Here is a 23,530-nt window from a genome sequence, read left to right as displayed (position 1 = left end):
ATGACATTTTCCTGTCTTTTTTTAGGAGTCATTAACAATGCCATGATTTTCATGATGAAAAAAATTTTTTTTAAAGTGACACTCATTTACTTTTTTTATTAATATTTATTTATTTGTCTGTGCCGGGTCTTAGTCGCGGCACGTGGGATCTTTGCTGCGTGTAGGATCTTTGTTGTGGCATCTTCGTTTCGGCGTGTGGGATCTTTTTTTTAGTTGCGGCATGTGGATTCTAGTTCCCTGACCAGGGATCGAACCTGGGCCCCCTGCACTGGAAGTGCAGAGTCTTAACCACTGGACCACCAGGGGAGTCCCCTACACTCATTTACTTTTCATGAACAGATCATAGTCTGTTTATTCCCATGATGTTTTGTTGTCCTCTTCCATAATCTGGAGATGAAGAAAATTGAGTCACATTAAAGCTATGATAGTTCATATTTGATTTCCATTTCTTTTATTAGATGGACAGCCTGAGGACAATCCAGTCATGGTGAGCCTTTTAAATCCTTTATGGACATTTCAAAATGCTCTTTTAAGTGAATCATTGACTTGGGCGTTTTGGAGGAACACAACAGACTGATACATTATTCAACAAGATCAATTTAAAGTTTTCCTTTAGGTATCAGTGAGTTGGAGTTGTAGTTTTACCAGCCACACTCTTAGGTCAGTGTTGTGAGGTGAGGCGTATGTTTTATGGACCAAATTATATCTTTCATTACTTAAAACCCTTAATTCTTTGCCTCTCCCGTATCATTCTCCATTCTCACTATGAATCTCTCTCATGTAGAATTTTCCAGAATATTGCTATCAAACTAGAAAATCCTTTGTCCCCTTGAAAGTCCTACACAGATCACACCCACAATACATTCATTGTTACTGTTTGTCTATTCTAAAATTTTGGTTTTTATTGTGCAACTTTTTTCTTAGCTGGATCTATATTAATCAGATATAATATGATTATCTCTCTACCCACAGAAAATCTGTTAATGCATATCTCAAGATAATTTGTATAGTCAGAGTAATGGCTAATGGTGGAAGGTACAGAAAACATAATTACAAAGAGTGCATCAATTTGACTATTCCCTTGGTTCTTTAATATGCCCCTGCAAGTTCACACCATCTATGGTTCTTGTTTTCCTTTACCAAGACAGTTACCAGCTTTTAATAAAGTAGCTCTTATGCTGAGAGAACTTTGTGTGTGTGGGGGGGTGTTTGTATGTGTGTGTGGGGGTGTGTGTGTGTGTGTGTGTGTGTGAGAGAGAGAGAGAGAGAGAGAGAGAGAGACAGAGAGAGAGAGAGACAGAGAGACAGAGAGAGACAGAGAGAGAGAGATGATCTGCAAAATCCTCATAGCACTTGGCACAGAGGATGCTACCCATCTGTTTCTATTTTGTTTGCTGTAGTCTCTTAGTGCAAACCTCAGGACATCTTTCCTAAATATACTCCCTGGTGTTTTCCTGTTACCACCAAACTCTGAAACCACATGGAATTCAACATAGCACTTTCATGAAGCTAAATATATCTTACAATTTTGAGATCCTCTGTGACACTATTCAGTGGTGAAGTGGTTCTTCAGTTGTTAAAGGTTGAATAACCTCCCTGGAAGTCAGAGCAGGAGCAACAGAGCACAAACCTCTACTGTTACATTTTTTTGTCTTTCATATTTTGTATGGGCAGCACCCTCCTTGACATGCTTAAAATGCTGAATCAAAAGTTTTGCTTTCTTTTATCTTTCTCTGATCATGTGAAAACACATTTAAGTAAAAAGATTACATTTTAAGCCCTTTTGTGATATGTTTAATATAAGTATGTGAAATCTTTTAAATGTATTGAAAGTGAAGAAAATTTGCTTTATTCACTTTTATTGTTATGTAGAATATACTCCTAATGGAAACGTATCAGTGAATACTACAGATATATTAATTTAGTGTCCATTGTCTTCCTGAAGATGTTAGTTTGCAAACACAAATTTTAAAAACATACTACCCAAGGTAATTGTGTCCAACACGGACTTATTTGTAATGGTTAAATTTATCCCAATTATTTGCACGTGTAATATACTCTTATGTAATCTTATACATGTGTAATATATGCATGTAACACTTCTCTTAGAGAATTGTTCAGTGATATATTTAGTTCTTAGCCAACTACTTCACCATACAAAAACACCTTCTTATCAAACTATAGTGAAATCTTACTAGTAAAGAATTCTTGAAAGATTATATTGTGTGGGTGAGGGAGAGGAGATAGAAATTTCTGAATAAATAAATACATTTAAGTGCAATTGGGATGCAGGAGCTCTTAACAACTTCAAAAATTAAATATGTTACTGTATTCCTAAATAGAGAATATGGGCATCACTTAGTCATTTCTTAATGGGTCATGTGCGTACTCAATTTTTGTATGTGCTGTAAGAAAATGATGCTGTCAGGGTTTAGTGAAGTGTAAGGATTTTTTTCTACACTCATTCATACCAAATGATATGATAAGCTGGCATTTTTTATTAACTTATTGTCCCTGTTCACTTTCCCTGCTGTCACATTGTCTACATTAGACAAATTTCCTCACTTTTGATTTTAAATTTGTTTTTAATTTGATTCAAAAATCAGATACCCCCAGATTGAATTTATGACAAAGTTGTGCAAATAGGTCTTGAGTGAATACTTGTGCATTTAAGGAACAGTTTTGCATGACACTTTACATCTGTTTTTATAGCTGAAAAAAATGTTTTCAATTACTTCTTGTAGGATAGGTGAATTTGCCAGAGACAGGACATGACAGCCGTTCAGGCTATCCACAAATACACCAGTTCTTCTGGGTGTGATAATATTGTATCTTCTCAGCATTTGAAGTTACATGTGTTCCTGTGACTCAGCTGGCTAACAAAATGTGAACAAAGGACACATGCATCACTTCTAGGCCAAAGTTTTAAGAGCCTATATGAGAATTAACACATTCTCTTATTGCTTACTACAGTGATCATGGAAGCTAGTGTCAAGATGGGGCGAATATCCGCCTGGAACTCTTGAATGACTCTGATAAGCACAGCCCCTAGCCAAACTATGATGAACATAGAATGTGAGGAAGAAACAAACCTTTGCTTTTTTTTGTCAGAAACTTGGGGCTGTATATTACCAAGGTGTAGCTATTCACAATTTATATGTATATCAAATCATCACGTTGTCACTTTAAATATCTTACAAGTTTATTTGTCAATTATATCTTGATAAAGCTGAAAAAGGTATAATCTAGACTTTTCTGACCAATACAGAGAAGTTGAAAATAAATAAAACATTAGTATAAGAAGCCATTTAGTCAGCTATTGGCTTCTTAATGGTAAGGAATAAACATATAAGTTAGAATGTTCCAACTTCTGTCATTGGGCTCCTCCAAAATTTCGTGATAAATGTTTAAGTGTTTGAGGAATCCACTGGAAAAATAAGGAGTACAAGGAAGAGGTCATGAGTGAATTTATAAGCATCTTTCTAAATGCTTCCTGGAATAAAACTGCTATCAATAGATTTATCTTTTTTTTTTTTACAGTGAAACAATAATTGCTATTAATAACTGATTTCCATTAGCTGATTCAGTTCTATGATGAAAGTCTGATGATGATATTGTACTGTTGGTGATAGCATTGATAATGGTAGTGAGATAGAGGGAAAGGAGAAGTTTAGCTATTATTAGGGAGAGGAGCCCTTTGACATCAAGGTTGCCAGTATCAACACCAAGACCACTCTCATTGCTTTCAGTCTTCATTATCACATGAAAAATAAACTATAATCTTTTAACTAAATCTTTTGTTGTGTATTGATCTGCTTTTCGTATTAGGACTTGGGAGGTAAATAAGGGCAGGGTTTTTTAGTGGTTAAACTTTTGGACAAGATGAATAAAATCTACAGAGGCTGACCTCATCTTCACTCTATTCTGTTGTTAAACAGCAAAAACAAATTTCTGTGCCAGCACTCACTCTTCTTTCAGGCTGAGTCATTTCCTAAGAGGCTCCTTATCTCTTCAAGTAGATGCCCAGCAGAAATGCCCCAGTGGTACTTTAATTATGTCCATGCAAGCTTAGAGATAGGAGTAGTTTCAGTCACAGAGCCTGTAGAATATTTTCAACAACTTCATTAAGTCATTTTCTTTGGGGTAAAATATACACTCTTTTCACTGTTAAATATGATGGTAGTTGTAGCTTTTTCAAAGATACCCTTTATCATATTGAGGGAATTAACTTCTGTCCTTGTTTGCTGAAATTTTTAATAATTAATGAGTTTTGAGTTTTGTGAAATACTTTTCCTGCATCTATTAAGATAATCATATGTTTTTTCTTTTTCGTCTGTTCATATGATGAAATGCATTGATTTATTTTCAAATATTAACCATACTCAGTCATGTTTTATTCTTCTTATATATTGCTAGATTTAACTTGCTATACTTTGTTATTTTTGGTTGTTCAAGAGGGAAAACTATTGATAGTGTTGCTCAAATCTTCTTTATTCTTTTCACTATCTGCTTTATCAATTAGTGAGAAAAAAGTTTTAACTATCTCCAACTCTATGTGTATATTTGTATATTCGTCCTTTCAGTTATGTCTTTTTCCTTATGTATTTTGAAGCTTTTTTAAAAATTAGGTGCACTCACATTTAAAATTATTATAACCCCTTATTGAATTGACCCCTCTATTAGTATAAAATGTTTCCCTTTTCCCTGGTAATATTCTTAGCTCAGAAATCTACTTTATCTGATATTAATATACTCAATTCAGCTTTCTTTTCTTAGTATCTTCATGATATATATATATTTAAACCTTTTACTTTTAACCTATTGGTATGTTTATATTTAAATGGGTTTCTTATATACTACATGTAGTTGGGTCTTACTTTTTATTTAACTTGATAACCTCTGCCATTGAATTGGAGTTTTAGATCATTCCAATTAGGTTGAATACAATTATCAATACGGTTGGCTTTAAACTTACCATCTTGCTGTTTGTTTTCTGTTGTTCCAATTGTTTTCTGTTCCATTTTCCCTGTCTTCTTTCAGTTTAGTTGCTTACTTTTACAATTTGCTTTCTCTACACTGTTGTCTTATAACTCATATCTCTTTGTTTGCTATGATAGTGCAGGCTTCACAGTATACATCTCCAACTAATTACAGTCTACCTTCAAATCTAATGCCACTGACCATCTATAGGAAGTAGATAAGATTTTACATACATTTCACAACTTCTGTGTTTTGATGTTATTTTTATTTCTATATGTGTTATAAACTATTGTATTTTAATTTTTATTCACACAATTAACTATTTTAATTATTTTAAAGAGATTTACATAAATATATTTATTATATAATTCTAATTTCTGACACCTCATTCATTTGTGTATATTTAAATTCTTGTCTGATACCATTTTTCCTCTGTCTGGAGAACTTTTCACATTTATTGTAGTTCCAACCTGCTAAGTGATGTGATCCCTCAATTTTTATTTATCTGAATAAGTTTTTCTTTCACTTCCATTTTTGGATTTTTTTTTTTTAACCAGGTAGAAAACAGCCAAGTTGACAGCTCTGGATTATTTTTCCCCACAAGTACTTTTATAATATCATTACATTTTCTTTTGGCTTGCATAAATTTTGACAAACAAGGCTTTGTCACTTTTAAGTGTGTTCCTTTGTACATAATAGGTCCTTTTTTTTTGTTTTTAACCTCTGGCTGCTTTTAAGATGTTTCTTTTCATCACTAATTTTTTAAAAAAATAAATTTATTTATTTATTTATTTTTGGCTGCATTGGGTCTTCGTTGCTGCACGTGGGCTTTCTCTAGTTGTGGCGAGCAAGGGTTACTCTTTGTTGCAGTGCATGGGCTTCTCATTGCGGTGGCTTCTCTTGTTGTGGAGCACAGGCTCTGGGCGTGCTGGCTTCAGTAGTTGTGGTACACAAGCTCAGTAGTTGTGGCTCACGGGCTCTAGAGTGCAGGCTCAGTAGTTGTGGTGCACGGGGTTAGTTGCTCCGCAGCATGTGGGATCTTCCCCGGGCAGGGCTCGAACCCTTGTACCCTGCACTGGCAGGCGGATTCTTAACCACTGCCCCACCAGAGAAGTCCCTCAATCACTAATTTTATCAATTTGATTTTAATGTGTCCCAACGTTGTTTTCTTTATTCTGTTTGGGGTTTGTTCAGCTTCTTGGATGTGTGGATTTAGTGTTCTAACCAAATTTGGAAAATTCTCTGCTCTTCTATTTTCAAAACTATGACTCACAGCCCCTCCTCTTTCTAGATCCAATTATACATGATAGAATACAATTATTGTCTCACAACTCACTGTGGCTCCTTTTATGTACAGTCTTTTTCTTTAATCTGTGCTTTGTTTCTATTATGCCTTCATGCAGTGTACTTTTTATTTTATGTATATATTTTCTTTATAAGTGTTCATTTTGTAATATTTTGCATCTCTTACCTCTCTCTTCATCATACTCATGTTTTTTTTACCTTCTTGAATCTATGGCACATATTTATATTTTTTAAATATTTGCAAATGTCCTTGTTTTATGAGGAATATTTTCTAGCTTCATTGATTGTATGCCTGACGTGAATTTTATGTTACTGAATGCTAGATTGTGTTGTATTTCTTTAAGTAGTGTTGGACTTCGTTCTGGTCACAATTTTTTTTTTTTTTTTACTGAGTTACAACTGACATACAATATTATATTAGTTTCAGGAGCTCCCTCCTCTCTGGTAGTCTGCTTCTCAAATTATAGCCACTCTGAACTTTTCAACCTTTGCTCTCTGTCTTCTTAACTCAGCAGAGCTGCTTGTTCTTCTACTTGGATTTACCTGCTCAATGCTACATTCTAAGGACTACCTCTAGGCCAGTGTTTCCAAACAGATGATTTTGCCCCCTAGCAGATATTTGCAATATCTGGTAATGTTTTAGGTTGTTACAGCTAGAGTGATACTACTGCATGTAGCAGGGTAAGACCAGTGATGCTGCTAAGTATCCTACAATGCACAAGACAGCCTCCAAGCAAAGAATTATCAGATCCAAAATGTCAGTAGGATCCAGAAATCTTAATCATCCATTTTTTAATGTCCCAAATCTGTATTCTATATTTTCTCCAGTTTTCTAGTTTAAGGTGGAAGTGTAAATCCAGTTTCTCTTACTGCATCATGGCTCAAAGTGGAAATTGTTTTTGTCTCTTGATAATAATAATTACATATTCTTTATCCTTCTGCTTGCTTGTGTACTTACATTTATAAACAAGTTTACAGATCCTTCACACCTGTAGAATCCAAGTTTAAATTTCCCTGTGATCTTACTTGTATTTACAATATACTAAGGTGTGAGTCACAGTTAACATATATTTGAGGATGCTTACTTTGTATAATAGAAGGAAATTACAGCACAGAAAATAATGTATACCTTATTTTTATTTCCAAAACTTCTCTCAAACCCACAGGCTATATCTTTATGAAGTTTTCTGAAATCTGCCTGCCTAATACCTTCAGTCTCCATTTCTTCAAAGCTTTTATCTTGGTTCCATTAGGAAGAAGCAAGTTTCCAGCACATTTAGGGAGTTGCTGGGCAAGCTCCAGAAAGAGAAAAGCATGGGAGAAAAGCCCAGAGAGAAGGCCTTCCCTCCTGGGCTCAGTCAATGAGATGCCTTTCAAGTTCCTGATTTTAGTCCTTGAATCTGATTTCCTCCCAGGATGGTTGACATTAGGATGGTCATTTCTGTCAGTGGAAACCTCTAACTACAGGTATAACCTTGTACTATGAGACATTAGAACATGTCTCAAAGTATGAGTTATTGTGTGATTTCACCAAAGTCAAACCAGTTCATTATCATATTTTCTTTAAAGTGAAGAGTATGGAAAATATCTTTTAGTTTTTCTGAGCTTCTGGAGGCAGTTATTCAAACAAAAACATAAATATGGTTAATCTAGTGCAGTAGTTAAATGCCCAGACTGAAACAAAACAACTTCAGTTTGGATCTTATTCTGACAATTATTAGCTCTGTGATGTTCAAAAAGCTAATGTGCCTATATGTGTCTCAGTATTTTCTTCTGTAAAATTGAGATAAAAGTATGTTACATTACTATTATTATAGTACAATAATACTCTAATACTATTATTATCTTTATATTATTGAATTATTATAGTACTATAGTATTATCGATGATTATATGGAATGATGATGATAATACTTTTGTTGATATTTAAAAATACTTTACACTCAATTTAGCGTAAATAAAACAGTTGAGCAATGGTTAAAAAATACATTTCTTAACAAAGTTATAACTTATTTCAACAAATTGTGGTTGCAACATTTTCTTTTTAAATGTACTGCAAAAGAAAGTGGGTTCATGAGATCTGATTGCTACTGGCATCTGTAGTAAAGGCTAAACACTAAAACAGGCAAAATAACTGGCTTGCAGTAAACAAAGTAGTGAAAGAAAAAAAAAGCAAGGAAAGAAAAAGCAGGAAAAATTGATTTCTTTGAGGATTGGTTGGCTCTTTTGTATATGTTAACCCATTACAATAAATCTGCAAAATAGGTATATTTAGCATACTATTTTATAGGAATTTGAAGTTCAGAAATGTATTTCAGAACATTCATCTTATGAACTGTGATACCAAAATTTGAAAACAGAGCTTCTAACTACAGCATATTTTATCAAAGAAGGACACCATAGTTCAATGCTTATTTCTCTCAAAGACAACAGGTGAGAGGATGCCCAAGGATCTTTTATTTTTCTTGGTTCTCCACTTTGATGTCATAAAAATTCATCATATTGTGGCAAAAGATTAAAGTGGTTTTTTTATTCAAACACAATGCTCAGATATTCTAAGATGTTTTTAAAATACTCTTAAACAGGCTAAATACCCCAGGTCTCAAACATCCTACAAACCCCCAATTTATCTAACAAAGACTATCAGAACTGATTTAGTATAATAAGCAGTAGCATTTTTTTAAATGCCTAATATGAAAGAAATATGATTGTTGCTCAATTGTTAAACTGCATTTTTAAACATCGTTTTGTATTTTACCAATGTTTAAAGTTCAAAAATAAGTTCCCGTTTTAAAGATTTGATTTTCAAGAACATCCATTTATTTTCCTTTGAGGAAGTGACATTTATTGTGGAGTTCAGGACTCCCCCATTGGCTCTTTGCAAAATCTTGTGCAATCTCAGTCCATTACTCTCTGAAGCTATGCCCCAAGGCAAAAAGAAGAAATGTTTACTACATATCTAGCTACAAAGTTGTTATGAGAACTGAGCTAATACTGAGAGTGCTTTGAAATTATGGAATGAAAGATGATATTGGTGTTGCAATTGTGATCATTCTTGCAACTGCTGTAAAAGAGTGTACTGCTGTTGGTGTAGTTGGAATTGATCCAGTGAGTGAGAGAAATCAGCATGTGATTAAAACCTGTGGTAATTTTTATTTTGGGCCATTATATAAACCAGAACAAAGGTCAAAGCAAGCATAAATCTACCAATTACAAGAAATCAATCATTAAAACCAAACTGTGTAATTCTATGCTTTTTTCAAATTGTATTAGTACTTATTTCCACTCTTTCTTTAAGCAAAGGCACACATCTTCACCCCTCTGTCTCTCTACTAGATGATATTGAAAGAGATTGTGTTAGGAAAGAAGTGCATAAGAAAGAATTAGCACATAGTTTCTGATACTTTCCCTTGATGTTAAAAAATAAAGCAAACTTCAACTCTACATAAAAGTACATAAGTGTCTGATAATCATGGGTCCATGTTATTTCCTCTTTTTTAGGAATGACGTTAGGGTGGAAGTGGTGGTTATTTGAGTGATTTATTGATATATTTGTCTTAGTGTTCTATTTTGCAATCTTAAAATCAGAGATAAAATCGGACAATATTTATCCAGTGGTTACTTTTATGTACTGGAAATATGCCAAGTGTTTTCCATTTACTTCCTACCTAATTCTCTTAATAGTACTGTAGGGGTAATGTTACTATTAGACCCATTTTATAAATGATACAAGTGAAACTTAGAGTGACTTAATCAGGGTCACAGAGCAAGAGAGCAGTGAAACTCAAACTCAGGCAAGCTGACTACATATCTGAAATATAATCACTTCATCATACTGCCTAATGTCAATAGCCAAGAAAAAGGAAATCATATTCTTATACAAGAAAATTCTTATACAAGGAAATCATCCTCTTATACAAGGAAGAAATACTTATTGCTACTCATTTAAGTAGGAGAAGAAGGAGGAGGAGGAGGAGGGGAAGGGGAAGGGGAGGGAGGGCATGGTAGAGTTTTCTATGGGCTCTGTGATGTGTGATATCACAACAGAGTAAACGTTGAAGAAGACATAAGAACCCAGCTGTCTTCTATTAAGTCAGGCCTTAAGGAAATGTAAAAATGTAAAACAACACCACTCATCCCACTAAACTGTCTTTGTTTTTGTTTTGAGATTTTTAATAAAATATGTTACTTATTTCAACATATATGTTTATTTCAAAATAAATAAATGAAGACAAAATCTCTAGGTTTTAATTTCTAATGCGGTGTTACTAGATATGACCCATATAACCAACAGCACTTTGGGATAACCAATAATTTTTAAGAATCTACAGGGTTTCTAAAACCAGAATGTTTGAGAATGTATAGAACATTTCAGTTAAACACTATTTCACCTGCCTGGGTTAAGTTAGCCATTTCTTCAGAAAGTCTAGATGTTTTAAAATAAAGTATCTGTTTGTATATTTTTATGGCCTAAATCTATCACCTTTCTATACAGTCCTTCCTAAATTTCATTCTGAAAACCTTCTTTTAAAGTATTGTATGAAGCCTGATTTGTCTGCCCAAGGTTTGGAAATGTCTGTCATTCAAAATCAATGCAGTGTTTTTTTCATTTTTATTAATGCAGGATCAAGCTGATTCTGACTTGATACTCATTTCTTTATAATAACCCACTGAGTACATGAAACTAAATGGGAGAAACTGTATTGAGTGAAGTGGTGTTCTTAAAGTTTTCATAACTTTGCGTTGCTAGGAAACAACTGTACCATCAGTGCAGAGTTTAAACTTGGAGCATCAGCTTCAATTAAAGTCTGGCTTCCAGGCAGTATAGATTGCATTGAGCATTGGATACGGGGGGGAAGCCAAAGAAAAACCAATTACTTTCTAAAAACAACAATGTTAAAACTGTTGAAAACAGAGAGTCTTATGCTATATTTGTAATTATTGCCTTTCAAAAGTATTGCTAGAGGGTTGTATTTCTGCTAACCCATGAAGCTGAAGTCCAGAGTAGAGATTGAGATCACTCAAGTTCAAAATCTTAAGAAATACTATGATAATTGAGTGATGGTATCTCAGCTTTTTAGTAGGGAGGGAGGGGGCAAATATACTCCATGCAGTAGACCTGCATTTTATTTCATTCTTCTCATGCAAAATTACTGATTTAGAGAAATATTTTATCATTTATACAGGCCATATATTAGAACCTTCCTACCGTCCCTTCCCACATTGTTGCATATATCAGCACATTATGATCAGTCTGTAACAGGATAGAGAAACATATATTGCTAGTTATTTGTACAGTTTAAGCTAATTGACACAGTATCCTAGCATCCTTTTTTCAAAGTAAATCTGCTTAAATAAATGAATACTAATATTTCTACTGTTTCATAAGGAATAAAAGTACATTGCTATGCCAGTGAATGGAGTGACAGTGTTACCTTGGTCCAGCAAAAGCAAGACATATTATTATTTTTATGTTAACAAGTCCAAGCCATAGAAAGTTGATGCTTCTTCTTCCGTTTCACAGCATTTTCACATTTGCACTCTTGAGAAGATTGCAAAAAGAAAAAAAAAGAGTCTCAAGGGTAGGGGAAGAACCAAAAAGAAGGAAGCACTGCAAGAGGATTTTTATAGTTTTTCAGGAAATGTAACTCGTTTGCCTGAACATCCTTTCTCAAGTGTTCCATTGTAAGGTTGCTTTCTAGAGAGAGGAAACAGATTTTATTATTTCCTCAATCTGGGGAAAAACTTGAATCATTAGTATTCCCAGACTTCATGCTGAGGACTGCTGTTGGAGTTCGCTGTGGTCTCAGTGTGGGTAGCAGACCTCATGACTAGTGGACCTCAACAACATGCCCTGTATATAGATGGTTTAACCTGTGTGGCTTCCTCTTGTCTCATACAAGTGGAAGTACTTAACGAGGTCCTCCATCACTGGAGCCTTTATTTATGATCCCTCATTCATGATCTCTGACCCATCTTAAGTCTCATTGCTATGTCTTCTTGTCTTTGGATCTCCACATGAATTAGCAGTTTATAACTTTGCCTCCTTACTAACAGTACCATCTTGTTTGTATGCCTCTGTCTCAAGTTCTACCTCCCCATTCTCTACCCCTACCCCCAATTATAATATTTTTTTAACTTCAATCCTTTATTTTGATTTATTTTTTAAATTAAAATATAGTTGACATACAATATTATGTTAGTTTTAGGTGTCCTACATAGTGATTTGACATTTGCAGACATTATGAAATGTTCACCGTGATAAGTAGTAACCATCTGTCCCCATACAAAGTTATTACAATATTATTGACCATGTTCCTTATGTGGTATATTACAACCCCATGGCTAATTTATTTCATAACTGGAAGTTTGTACCTCTTAATCCCCTACACCTAATTCACGCCTCCCCCCCCCCCCCAACTTTCTGGCAACCAATGTTTGTTTTCTGAAGGTAGATCGCTAATTTAAGTAAGGCAGGCCTGTCATTAATTCAATTTTGTCACACTGTTAGTAGTCCATCCTCACTCTAAAATCATGAAGCAAGGCCTAGAGTTTTGTCATCTCTCTACCTTTTTGTTCTTTCTGAACAGATCATCAAGACTCTCAGCTATCTTACAATATTGATTATGTTCCTTGATTTCATTGTTGGCTTTTTCTTCCCAACTCTATATAGGAGAGTGTCTTTAATGATGTACAATGGGCAGTCTGGGCATCCTTAAGGATAGTGACTTTAAAACTCTTGACTGCCATTTATAGTAAAAATTGAACTTTATATTGTGGTCCAGTATACATGTGCATGGAATGTATAAAGTGTAACTGAAGCAAAAGTTTGACTAAGTAATACTTACTCTTGTTATGTGTGATACACTCTGTGGTTCCTATTACCAATTATAATCTTGAATTCAGGCTGTGATTGGTTCTCTGGTTAAATCCCGTAGATCTTTCCACTTGAAATAACGTACCCTGTATTTCAGAGCCAGTCCTTCCATTTGGTATCCTTGCTCCTTCAACCAACTGAATACTTGTGTCTGTATCTTTATATATGTGTTTCATTTAAAAGGTATATTGTTAACTTGTATTCCTTACCTGTTGGAAGGCTATACAACACTAACTGATTTTGGATTTGTCTCTTACACTTTGTAATTTATAAATTTTCCTTTTTTAAGGTAAATTTTATTTCAGTTTTACTAGATTACTGAAATTCCCTCATAGTTCTGCTGTTTTAAGTAAAGCAGAGTTCAGTTAGGGCCTCATACTTTCACACACACACACAAATTGCACAGCTTTCTTTTTCTCATTTCATTTAGTATAGGCAGCCAAGATATAGGGCAAGATTTTAAAATCTGTCTTTAAATATTAGAGATAGACTTAAGAACAGTCCTTCTGTTGGTAGTATGGGCATGTACTAAAACTTAGACCGGGCTTCCCTGGTGGCGCAGTGGGTTGGGAGTCTGCCTGCCGATGCAGGGGACACGAGTTCGTGCCCCGGTCCGGGAAGATCCCACATGCCGTGGAATGGCTGGGCCCGTGAGCCATGGCCGCTGAGCCTGCGCGTCCGGAGCCTGTGCTCCGCAACGGGAGAGGCTGCAACAGTGAGAGAGAGGCCCGCGTACCGCAAAAAAAAAAAAAAAAGTTAGACCCACATGAACAATTTCATTATTGTATTTTATAGTCTTGGAAAATGACTAACATTAGTGTGCCTGAAATATTCTTTTTCCTAAAATAAAATACTTATTCAGAACTGTTTGGAAGAGATTATGATGATTTTTAAAAATCTGGCTCAAAACTTAGCTTCTGCAGGAAGCCTTCCCAGATAAATGTATTATTATAGACCTCCGTTTTTGTACTTTGCTTTTCACTTTCACTGTATCAGGCTTTGCCTTCTTATTTATTGCCTTGGTAATCTTCCTTAACTGATGTCACCTTTACAAGCCCTCAGAGAATCCTTTCCTGGATCATGAAGATAAGGATCACTATCTCTCAGTGATATTATTCTTTAGCCTGGACAGAGCATTCTGTACACATTAGGTGTCCAATTAGGGCTACTGATGGAATTATGTTCTTTTGGGGGGGGGGTGTTTTTTTGGTTTTTTGGGTTATTTTTGCGGTACGCGGGCCTCTCACTGTTGTGGCCTCTCCCGTCGCGGAGCACAGGCTCCGGATGCGCAGGCTCAGCGGCCATAGCTCACGGCCCCAGCCGCTCCGCAGCATGTGGGATCTTCCCGGACCGGGGCACGAACCCGTGTCCCCTGCATCGGCAGGCGGACTCTCAACCTCTGCGCCACCAGGGAAGCCTGGAATTATGTTTTTAATTCATCTAAAAGTAAGCTGTTACCGTGGGACTTTCTGTGAAAAACTATGCAAAAGTATTTCAAATTTTATTTATTATTTATAAATATCATTTTTGGAGGAGAGGGCTAGGTGAAAGGGTGATTAGGTGAATCTCAAATCATATTTTTGTATTTATTGTCTGCTGACTTAAATACTTTAGTTTCTTTTAAAGGATTAGTGTAGTTGAGAGAAAGGGAAACTATTTTCATTCAGTCCCTTTAGCCCATGCACATAATTCATCAGTAATCTTTCTGTAGTCATGTATTATTAATTGCCTATTGGAAATATGAAATAAGCTTTCATGTTACTCATTAAATTTCATGAATTAACGCTACCTGCTTTTTAGTTTAACTCAAGTAACTCAAGGTTCTTTGCCTTTTTTATTATCTTGTTGAATCCCATAAGTTTTCATAAGTAACTTCTTCCTTTCTCCCTCATTTCTCCATTTATATTAATGTGTTATTTAGCTTATTAAAAATGAGGAATATACCTTTTCTAAATTATTTTGGTTAGTGTGTGAAGGCAATTAGAAATCTCAGACTGCGGGCTACGCTGGTGGCTCAGTGGTTGAGAGTCTGCCTTTCGATGCAGGGGACACGGGTTCGTGCCCCGGTCCGGGAAGATCCCACATGCTGCGGAGTGGCTGGGCCCGTGAGCCATGGCCGCTGAGCCTGCGCATCCAGAGTCTGTGCTCCGCGACGGGAGAGGCCACAACAGTGAGAGGCCCGCATACCACAAAAAAAAGAAATCTCAGACTACACTTTTTCTTATAAACAGCAGTATTACTGAGTCTTACTCCATTTTTTTTTTCTGACACAGTTGTATATATCTCCTTTATTTTACCTAAGTAATGTGTTCCTATCAAGAAGGCTTACTGACATTTTTTAATTAAGAAATTGAACAAAATTATGTTGCATACATAATCAAGCACAGGTAGTATTTTAAGCTCTTTATGTATTCTAGACCACTGAATCCTAACAGAAATAGTTCTAATTTCAAAGTCTATTATTGATTTTTTTAACACTAAATTTAACATAATTTGTGGTATTTAATCAGGCAAATTATTTTCACACAGTAGTTATTCCGTGGCTTTATTTATTCCTTCTTCAATACTCTTCCTTAAAAAAAAGTAGATCCACCTTATGACCAATATCGTTTTCCTACTGCCTAAAGAAAATCTTTTAACATTTTATGCAGGGCAGATAAGCTGGTAATAAATTCCCTCAATTTTTGTTTGTTGAAGAAAATCTTTCTTACTCACTTTTAAAGGATAATTTCACTGAATATTGAATTCTACAAAGGTGGGGTTTTTTTTCTCTCGACTCTTTAAATATTTCATTCCATCTCTTCTTGTTTGCATGTTTTCTGATGAGAAATCCACTTTAATTCTTATCCTTGTTTCTCAGTAGGTAACAAGACTTCCTCCTCTGCCTTCTTTTAAGATTTTCTCTTTGCTTTTGGTTTCCTGCCATTTGCATATGATGTGCCTCAGTGTAGCTTGTTGCTATTTATTCAGCTCGGTGTTCTCTGAGCTTCCTGAATTTGTGGTTTGATGTCTGTCATTAATTTGGAAAGTCGTTGGACACTATTTCTCCTATTAGCCATTATAGTTCAATAATACTTGTATTATCACTTGAAATATTTCTTCTGTTTCTATGTTCTCTTTTAGCATTCTAGATCTATATGTTACATCTTTTTTTTTTTTTTTTTGTGGTATGCAGGCCTCTCACTGTTGTGGCCTCTCCCGCTGCAGAGCACAGGCTCCGGACGTGCAGGCTCAGCGGCCATGGCTCACAGACCCAGCTGCTCCGCAGCATGTGGGATCTTCCCGGACCGGGGCACGAACCCGTGTCCCCTGCATCGGCAGGCGGACTCTCAACCACTGCACCACCAGGGAAGCCCCTATGTTACATCTTTTAAAAATTGTTTTTTAATTTTTAAAAATTAAAAAATTTTTACATCTTTTAAAAACAGTTCTTGGATGTCCTGCTATGTTTTGGTCTTTTTTTTTTTTTTAATTCAGTTTTACAGTTTAGGAAGTTTCTGTTGACCTATTTTCATGCTCACTGATTCTTTCCTCAGCTGTGTCCAATCTGCTAATGAGTCCATGAAAGAAAAGCATTCTGTTATAGTTTTTTTATTTTAATTTCTAGCTTTTCTTTTTGATTCTTTCTTAGAGGTTCCATCTCTCAATTTATATTACCTAACTTTTCTTGAATGTTGTCCACTTTTCCATTAGAATACTTATAATAATCACAGTCATTGTATATATCCTGTTTGAGAATTCTACATGTGGGCCATATCTGACTATAGTTCTGATACTTGCTTTGCCTCCTCAGACTGTGGATTTTTTTCCCTTACCTTTTGGTGTACCTAGTAATTTTTTTTTGTTGAAAGCTAGACATGTTTTACTAGGTAACGAGAACTGAGGTGAATAGGTCTCTAATTGTGATGATGTGTGGTAATCTGGATGGGAGTTGGACTTTGTTTAATGTTTGTGGTAGCTGTAAGTGTCAGAGGCCTCTAGTATTCTTGTTCTTGTCTCTCCTCCTGACTCTGGACTTCTCCTTATATTCCTCCTCAGAGAGAATCTGTATCCTGCAGCTGTCTCAGTAGTGAAACATTACTTACACTGGAGCCTTACTGGTGTGATAGTAAGCTATAGGGAACTCTTCTATAAACTTCCAATTTAATATCTGTCTTTTAGTGGGCCTCTGTCTCTGGCCTGTGACTTTTACAAGTGTTTCTTCTTGCAAAATTTCTCAGCCCCTAATCCATTTGATAAGATAGGAAGGCTAGAGGAAACTGGAGTGAGAAGAATGTCCTTCCCCCATGGCTCTGGGACAAGGCTTTGGTAGTCTTTCCCCCTAGAGAGTAGCCCTTTGCTACAAAGAAACTTCTAGGCATATTTCACAGAGATTATCTTCTCTTCATCTCTCAGAGACATGAGGGGATCTTTTTCAAATAGTCATGGTGATAAACAGGTAGGATTCCTGGCAAAAGTATGGGGGGGGGGTTCCTCTAAGACCCCAGGAGTTTCTCACTCTTACCTAATCCACAGTCAGCTGCTAGCAATTTGTCAAAATTACCATTTAAGTATCTCTCCCAGTTTATGACTCCAGAGGTTTCCACTCCAGGTAAGAAGATCTCAGCTGTGACTTTCTGAATTCTTCTTTCTCAACAGACATCAAGATGGCTATTTGCCCTACAACTCCAGTTCTCTGATGAATACAATAAAATGCCTTGATTTTTAGTTGTCCAGGTTTTGTGTGTGTGTGTGTGTGTGTGTGGTTGTAAGGATGGGAATGACTTCCAAACTCCTGACATGGAGTTGTTAGTGATTTTTAACAATGTATCTTTAATCAAAATAACATCAATTCATTTGCTCAGCAAGCAGTTATTCAGCACTTATTCTATACCAGGCACTGCACTAAGTGTAGTGGCCATAAAGAGGAGCCAATCCGAGTGTGTCTCTGAAATCCCTTTCCATCTGTAAAGTAGAAGTTGATTTTTGCTGTCCTAATTATTAGAAAGAGTGCCAAGATTCTCTAAAATAAAAGCTGTCTTTTTCCATTTCCATATGGTGACACACTGTCAGATGTGTAAATTATGCACAGAGGTATTTGCTTCCTCTTCCTGGTGTCAAGCTGTTGAGTGTGACTTGCACTCCCTGCTGCTGTGCTTCAGGCAAGGGAGGAGGTGACAGCTCAGATCTGAAGAATTAGGCTAATTGCAGTAAACACCCAAGGTTTTCAAGAATGTGCAAATACAGAAAATCAATTTTATGGTATTATTATCCAACTTTACAGTGTGTAATAATATATTTATGAAGCTTCAGCCTCAATAATAGAAATAAAGATGATGAACATAAACAAAAATAAAATCAAAGTAGGCTCTATGCCCAGAAATCCAGAGAAATAAACTAAGTGCAGCAGGAAAATCTTACCAAAAGGGAAGAGTTTTCAGACACAAAAAAAAGTGCTTTGAAAATACTTTCTCCCAAATTTGAAAGGGTTGAACATCTTAGCTATGGTAGGAAACAAAGAGTTTTTCACATAGAAGACGATATAGAATGTCTATATTAACACTTGAATTTGGGAATTAGGAAATTGATGATCAGAAATGATATCATACTTGCCAGAGCTCAAGATTTGAACTAGAATTCAGGTCTCCCAACTGCCTGTTTGTGGTTTCATCTACAGACAAGAACTTTATCTGTGGTTTATTGTTCTTCATGAACAAGTCTTAAATACACTTTACAAACAGGATTTAGACAAACTGGAAAAAAAAGAGGCATCAATATAAGTAACTGACATAGATTCATAAGAGTGATAAATATGGTACAGAAGTCAACTGATACATAGTTACCTTGTTTTATCATTATATGTTGTCATATCTAAAATAAAAATGTTTGGTAAATTTTGTACAGATACGTCTCCATTAGGTCAAGAAAAAAGTTTTTAATTCTGGATACTAAAATAAGAACAATTCAAAAATCAATAAAAATTTTTTTCTCTCCATTAAACAAATTAAATGTGATTTTTTCATGGAATAAGTTGGGGTTTGACTCATGGATTATTAGTAGCTATTGATAGATAGCTTTGAATCAGTATGGGCTTTTGCTTCGCTCCATACATCACTGGTCTGTCAAGTTTTCAAAATGCCAGAGATAGAAGCACAAAGCATGCTTGACCAATCAACACTGACTTTTGGAACTGAAGTATAACAGCATTTTAACAACATCACCATTAAGTTCTGTGATTGTTCTTTTTTTCTTTTAAACATTATTTGGCATCTGGTCTTTAAAGACATTATATTTGTATTTGTGCTTCTAAAGTGGCAAAGTCTTTGGCATGGCAAAGAATCCTCAGTTATTCTTCAAAGTGTAAGGTGAACATGAAAACAATTTTTAAAAATCTCTCACATGTTTTTCTCTTTTTCTAATTATGAAGTTTATACTTCAATATATTTGAATATAATGGAAAAGTATGATCTTGGTTAGGCCAAGAAGATAAATCAAATTAAGTATGCGTGAATGTGCTAGGAGTGTGGAAGCCATGGAGAGGCAGAGCATGCGGTAGGTAAACCAAGGAAAACCAACAAGGCATGAGAGAAGTAGAGACTGATTATGGACTCAAAGGATAGATAGGAACCCTGACAGTCAACCAATAGAGAAGAGAATTATAACAAGTAAGTGGACCTGGAGAATCTTTGTAAACAGGAAGTTGATGTGAATAACTAGGGGCTGCAGGAGTGGAAATGGAGATGTATCAGAGATTTGCATTAGAGGAAATTGACAGGAAGGAGCAGAATATGTATTTATCCATGTCTCCTAAGGTGTTCCTTCTCAAACTTTGAAGCACATACAAATCACCTGGGGATCTTGTTAAAATGCATATTTGAAATCTATAAATCTGGATTGAAGCCTGAGATCTCCTAATAAGCTCCCAGGTGATGTCCATGATGTTGGTCTATGGACCACACTTTGTATAGGAAGATTCTAGAACATTTATTTTATTTTAGCTCTGGCAATATGAAGAAATTTCCAGAGTTACTTATTATAATTCGTTTAATATTGTAAATGGTATTAGAAGCCAAAATGTGAGCTAATTCCACTCATAGAGTATTAAGATACTGCTATTAATTTTAATAAGAAAAGTGATATGAAGTATCCTAGACACATAGATTTTTCCCCATTGGAATTTGAAAGTTTTTGTTTATGCAGTGGTATTTACTCTGTTTTTATATAGTCAGCAATTACGTAGGAAAAGCAGTTGCTATGAGGATGAATGGTCAGCTAGTGTTCTGTATCCTACTATATCCAAGTGGCTAGATGGTAGTATATAGGATTTGTTTTCTTCAGTATAAAGGGGAAATAGTTTCATTTCATGTAGACAGCAATACTTTTTTTTAACCTCATTTAGAAATGTGCCAGTGTTTTGATATAAGGCATTTATTTAATAAAGTAAATGATATTTTGGAATAGGGCTTTCTAAACAAAAGAAGCACATGCAGCATCTTCACTGAAGGTAAGAAATTTAAGGTTTAAAAAATGTGATTTAGGGCTTCCCTGGTGGCGCAGTGGTTGAGAGTCCGCCTGCCGATGCAGGGGACGCGGGTTCGTGCCCCGGTCTGGGAGGATCCCACATGCCGCGGAGCGGCTGGGCCTGTGAGCCATGGCCGCTGAGCCTGCGCGTCCGGAGCCTGTGCTCCGCAACGGGAGAGGCCGCAACAGTGAGAGGCCCGCATACCGCAAAAAACAAAACAAAAAACAAAAAACAAAAAAAAACAAAAAAAATGTGATTTAAGTTGGTCAAAAGTTTAATAAGAATATTCTTCTTTCTAAATAGGAAAAAGTGTGTTTATCATCTTTATGAATTTAGAGTCTAAAGAATTTGGAATGCATAAATGCTGATACTATTACTATCTATGGCTGTATCTCTATCTACCCATTCATCAGATTATTCATTGCCCATTTTTATATATTCTACGTGTCACTTAACTCCTTTTTACAGAAAGCAGAAGCATATTATTTACTGCAGAACTGTTAAATTATGTAGTTTTATTTCACTGATTACTTAGCTTCTCCTTGAATGGGAATGTAGACCCACAATTGTAAAGCTGCTTACAAAAGTACAGTTTAGCTACCCATATGAACTTGTGCAAGTGACTCATCCCATGGGACTATTTCTTTGAAGATAAAATAGAGCAGAGCTAGAGACTGGGGAATGGGAATCAGGACTGAATGATGCCATAGGTCTCTTGATTTCCTAATGATATTAAATGTCAATAAAGATATTATAAAGGAAAATTATAATTTGAAAGATGAGGATAAGGTAATGTATATTGAAAAAAATGTCTATAATGATTTAAACAATTGCATGAGACACTAATTTTAGTTATTAAATTATGGGCAGAAATATCACATAACTACTTTTTAATTATACAGTCAATGTTGATTGTTTATTTAAATATTAAATGATCACCACGGTTTGCCAAGATAATTATTTAGGGCTTGATTCAGTCTCAAAATGTCTCTGCAGCAGTAGAGGCTGCTGAAGCTGGACATTTTTCCCTCTGGTTGCCAACTGCACAGTATCCTTCTCTTTGAAATCATAAGCCTGACTATCCTCTGACTTTGTCACCTATATCCCCACATAGTGACTGGTGCATAAGGGCACTTAAATGATTTCATGTCAAATCTGGGCTTCACTGAAGGAGCCTAGAAATATAATTCTTGATATTAACCAACAGCCTGAGAAAGGAGTTATCTAGCACCTTCTCACCTACCCTGAAGTGCCCTCTCTTCTTATCCTTCTATTTTGTTAACTCTTTTCCAGCCACCTGTGGAATGTTCTGTGTTCTCTGGTGATTGATTGATTTTATTAAGCTATAGTTGACAAATAAAACTGTATATATATAAAGAGTAGAATGTGATGATTTGATATACCTATACATAATGAAATGATTACCACAATCAAGTTAATTAAACTATACTTTCTATGCTGTACAATAGATCCTCAAAAGTTATTTGTTTTATAACTAACAGTTTATACCCTTTGACCAACATTTCTCCATTTCCCCCACCCTCCAGTCCCTAGCAACCACCATTCTATTCTGTTTCTATGAGGTTGATTTTTTTTTTTTTTTTTAGATTCTACGTAAAAAATATGCCATACAGTACTTGTCCTTCCCTGTCTGGCTAATTTCACTTAGCACAGTGACCTCCAGGTTCATCCATGTTGTCACAATTGGCAAGATTTCCTTCTTTTTTATGGCTTGAATAATATTTCATTGTGTTATATAGCACATTTTCTTTATTCATCCATCAGCAGACACTTAGATTATTTCCAAATCTTGGCAATTATGAATAATGCTACAATGAACATGAGAGTGCAGATATCTCTTCAAGATACTCATTTTGTTTCCTTTGATATATATCCAGAAGTAAAATTGCTGAATCATATGATAGTTCTATTTTTAAATTTTTGAGGAACCTCCATACTGTTTTCCACACTGGCTGTACTAGTTTACATTCCTATCAACAGTGTAAAATGGTTCCCTTTTCTCTATCCTCATCAACATTTGTTATCTTTTGTATTTTTGATAATTCCATTTGAACAGGTGTGGGGTGACATCTTATTGTGGCTTTGATTTGCATTTCCCTGATGATTAGTGATGTTGATTGTCTTTTCATGTAACTGCCAGCCATTTATATATCATCTTTGGAAAATTTTCTATTTAGGTCCTTTGCTCATTTTAAAAAAAATTTATTTGCTATTGAGTTATGTGAGTTCCTTACATATTTTAGATATTAACCCCTTATCAGATATATGGTTTGCAAATATTTCCTCCCTTTCTGTAGGTTACATTTTTGCTTTGTTGATTGGTTCCTTTGCTGTGCAGAAGCTTTTCAGTTTGATGTGGTCTTACTTGTTTATTTTTGCTTTTGTTGCCTTGTGCTTTTAGTATTATGTCTAAAAAAAATCAAGACCAATGTCAAGGAGATTTTTCCCTGTGTTTTCTCCTAGTAATTTCATGGTTCCAGGTCTTACATTTAAGTCTTTAATCCATTTCAAGTTAACATCTCTGAGTTTTTTAAGATAGGAGTTCAATTTTCATTCTTTTGCATGTGAATATCCAATTTTCCCAACACCATTTATTGAAGAGATTGTCCTGTCCACATTATGTATTCTTGGCACCCTTGTTAAAATTTAGTTGATGCAAACACACAAGTTTATTTCTAGGAACTCTATCCTATTCCGTTGGTCTTTGTGTCTGTTTTCATACCATACCATACAGTTTTGATTACTCTAGTTTTGTAATATAGTTTGAAATAAGGAAGTGAAATGCCTCCAGTTTTATTCTGCTGTCTCAAGATTGTTTTGGTCACTTGAGGGTCTTTTGTGGTTCT

General features: G+C 35.4%; 1 non-coding gene across 1 annotated transcript; it reads right to left on the bottom strand.

Moving 5' to 3' along the window:
• Nucleotides 1-233: 233 nt before the first annotated feature.
• Nucleotides 234-306, bottom strand: TRNAG-UCC (transfer RNA glycine (anticodon UCC)). Its single transcript has one exon. It is a non-coding gene; the product is annotated as a tRNA-Gly (tRNA).
• Between the last annotated feature and the right edge of the window lie 23,224 nt (nt 307-23,530).

The sequence above is a fragment of the Aethalodelphis obliquidens genome, unplaced genomic scaffold (genome assembly GCF_003676395.1).
Source record: "Aethalodelphis obliquidens isolate GAN/ISIS:26980383/991018 unplaced genomic scaffold, ASM367639v1 scaffold12, whole genome shotgun sequence".
In the NCBI taxonomy this organism is placed as follows: domain Eukaryota; kingdom Metazoa; phylum Chordata; class Mammalia; order Artiodactyla; family Delphinidae; genus Aethalodelphis; species Aethalodelphis obliquidens.
This window is presented reverse-complemented; position numbering and strand designations above follow the sequence as displayed.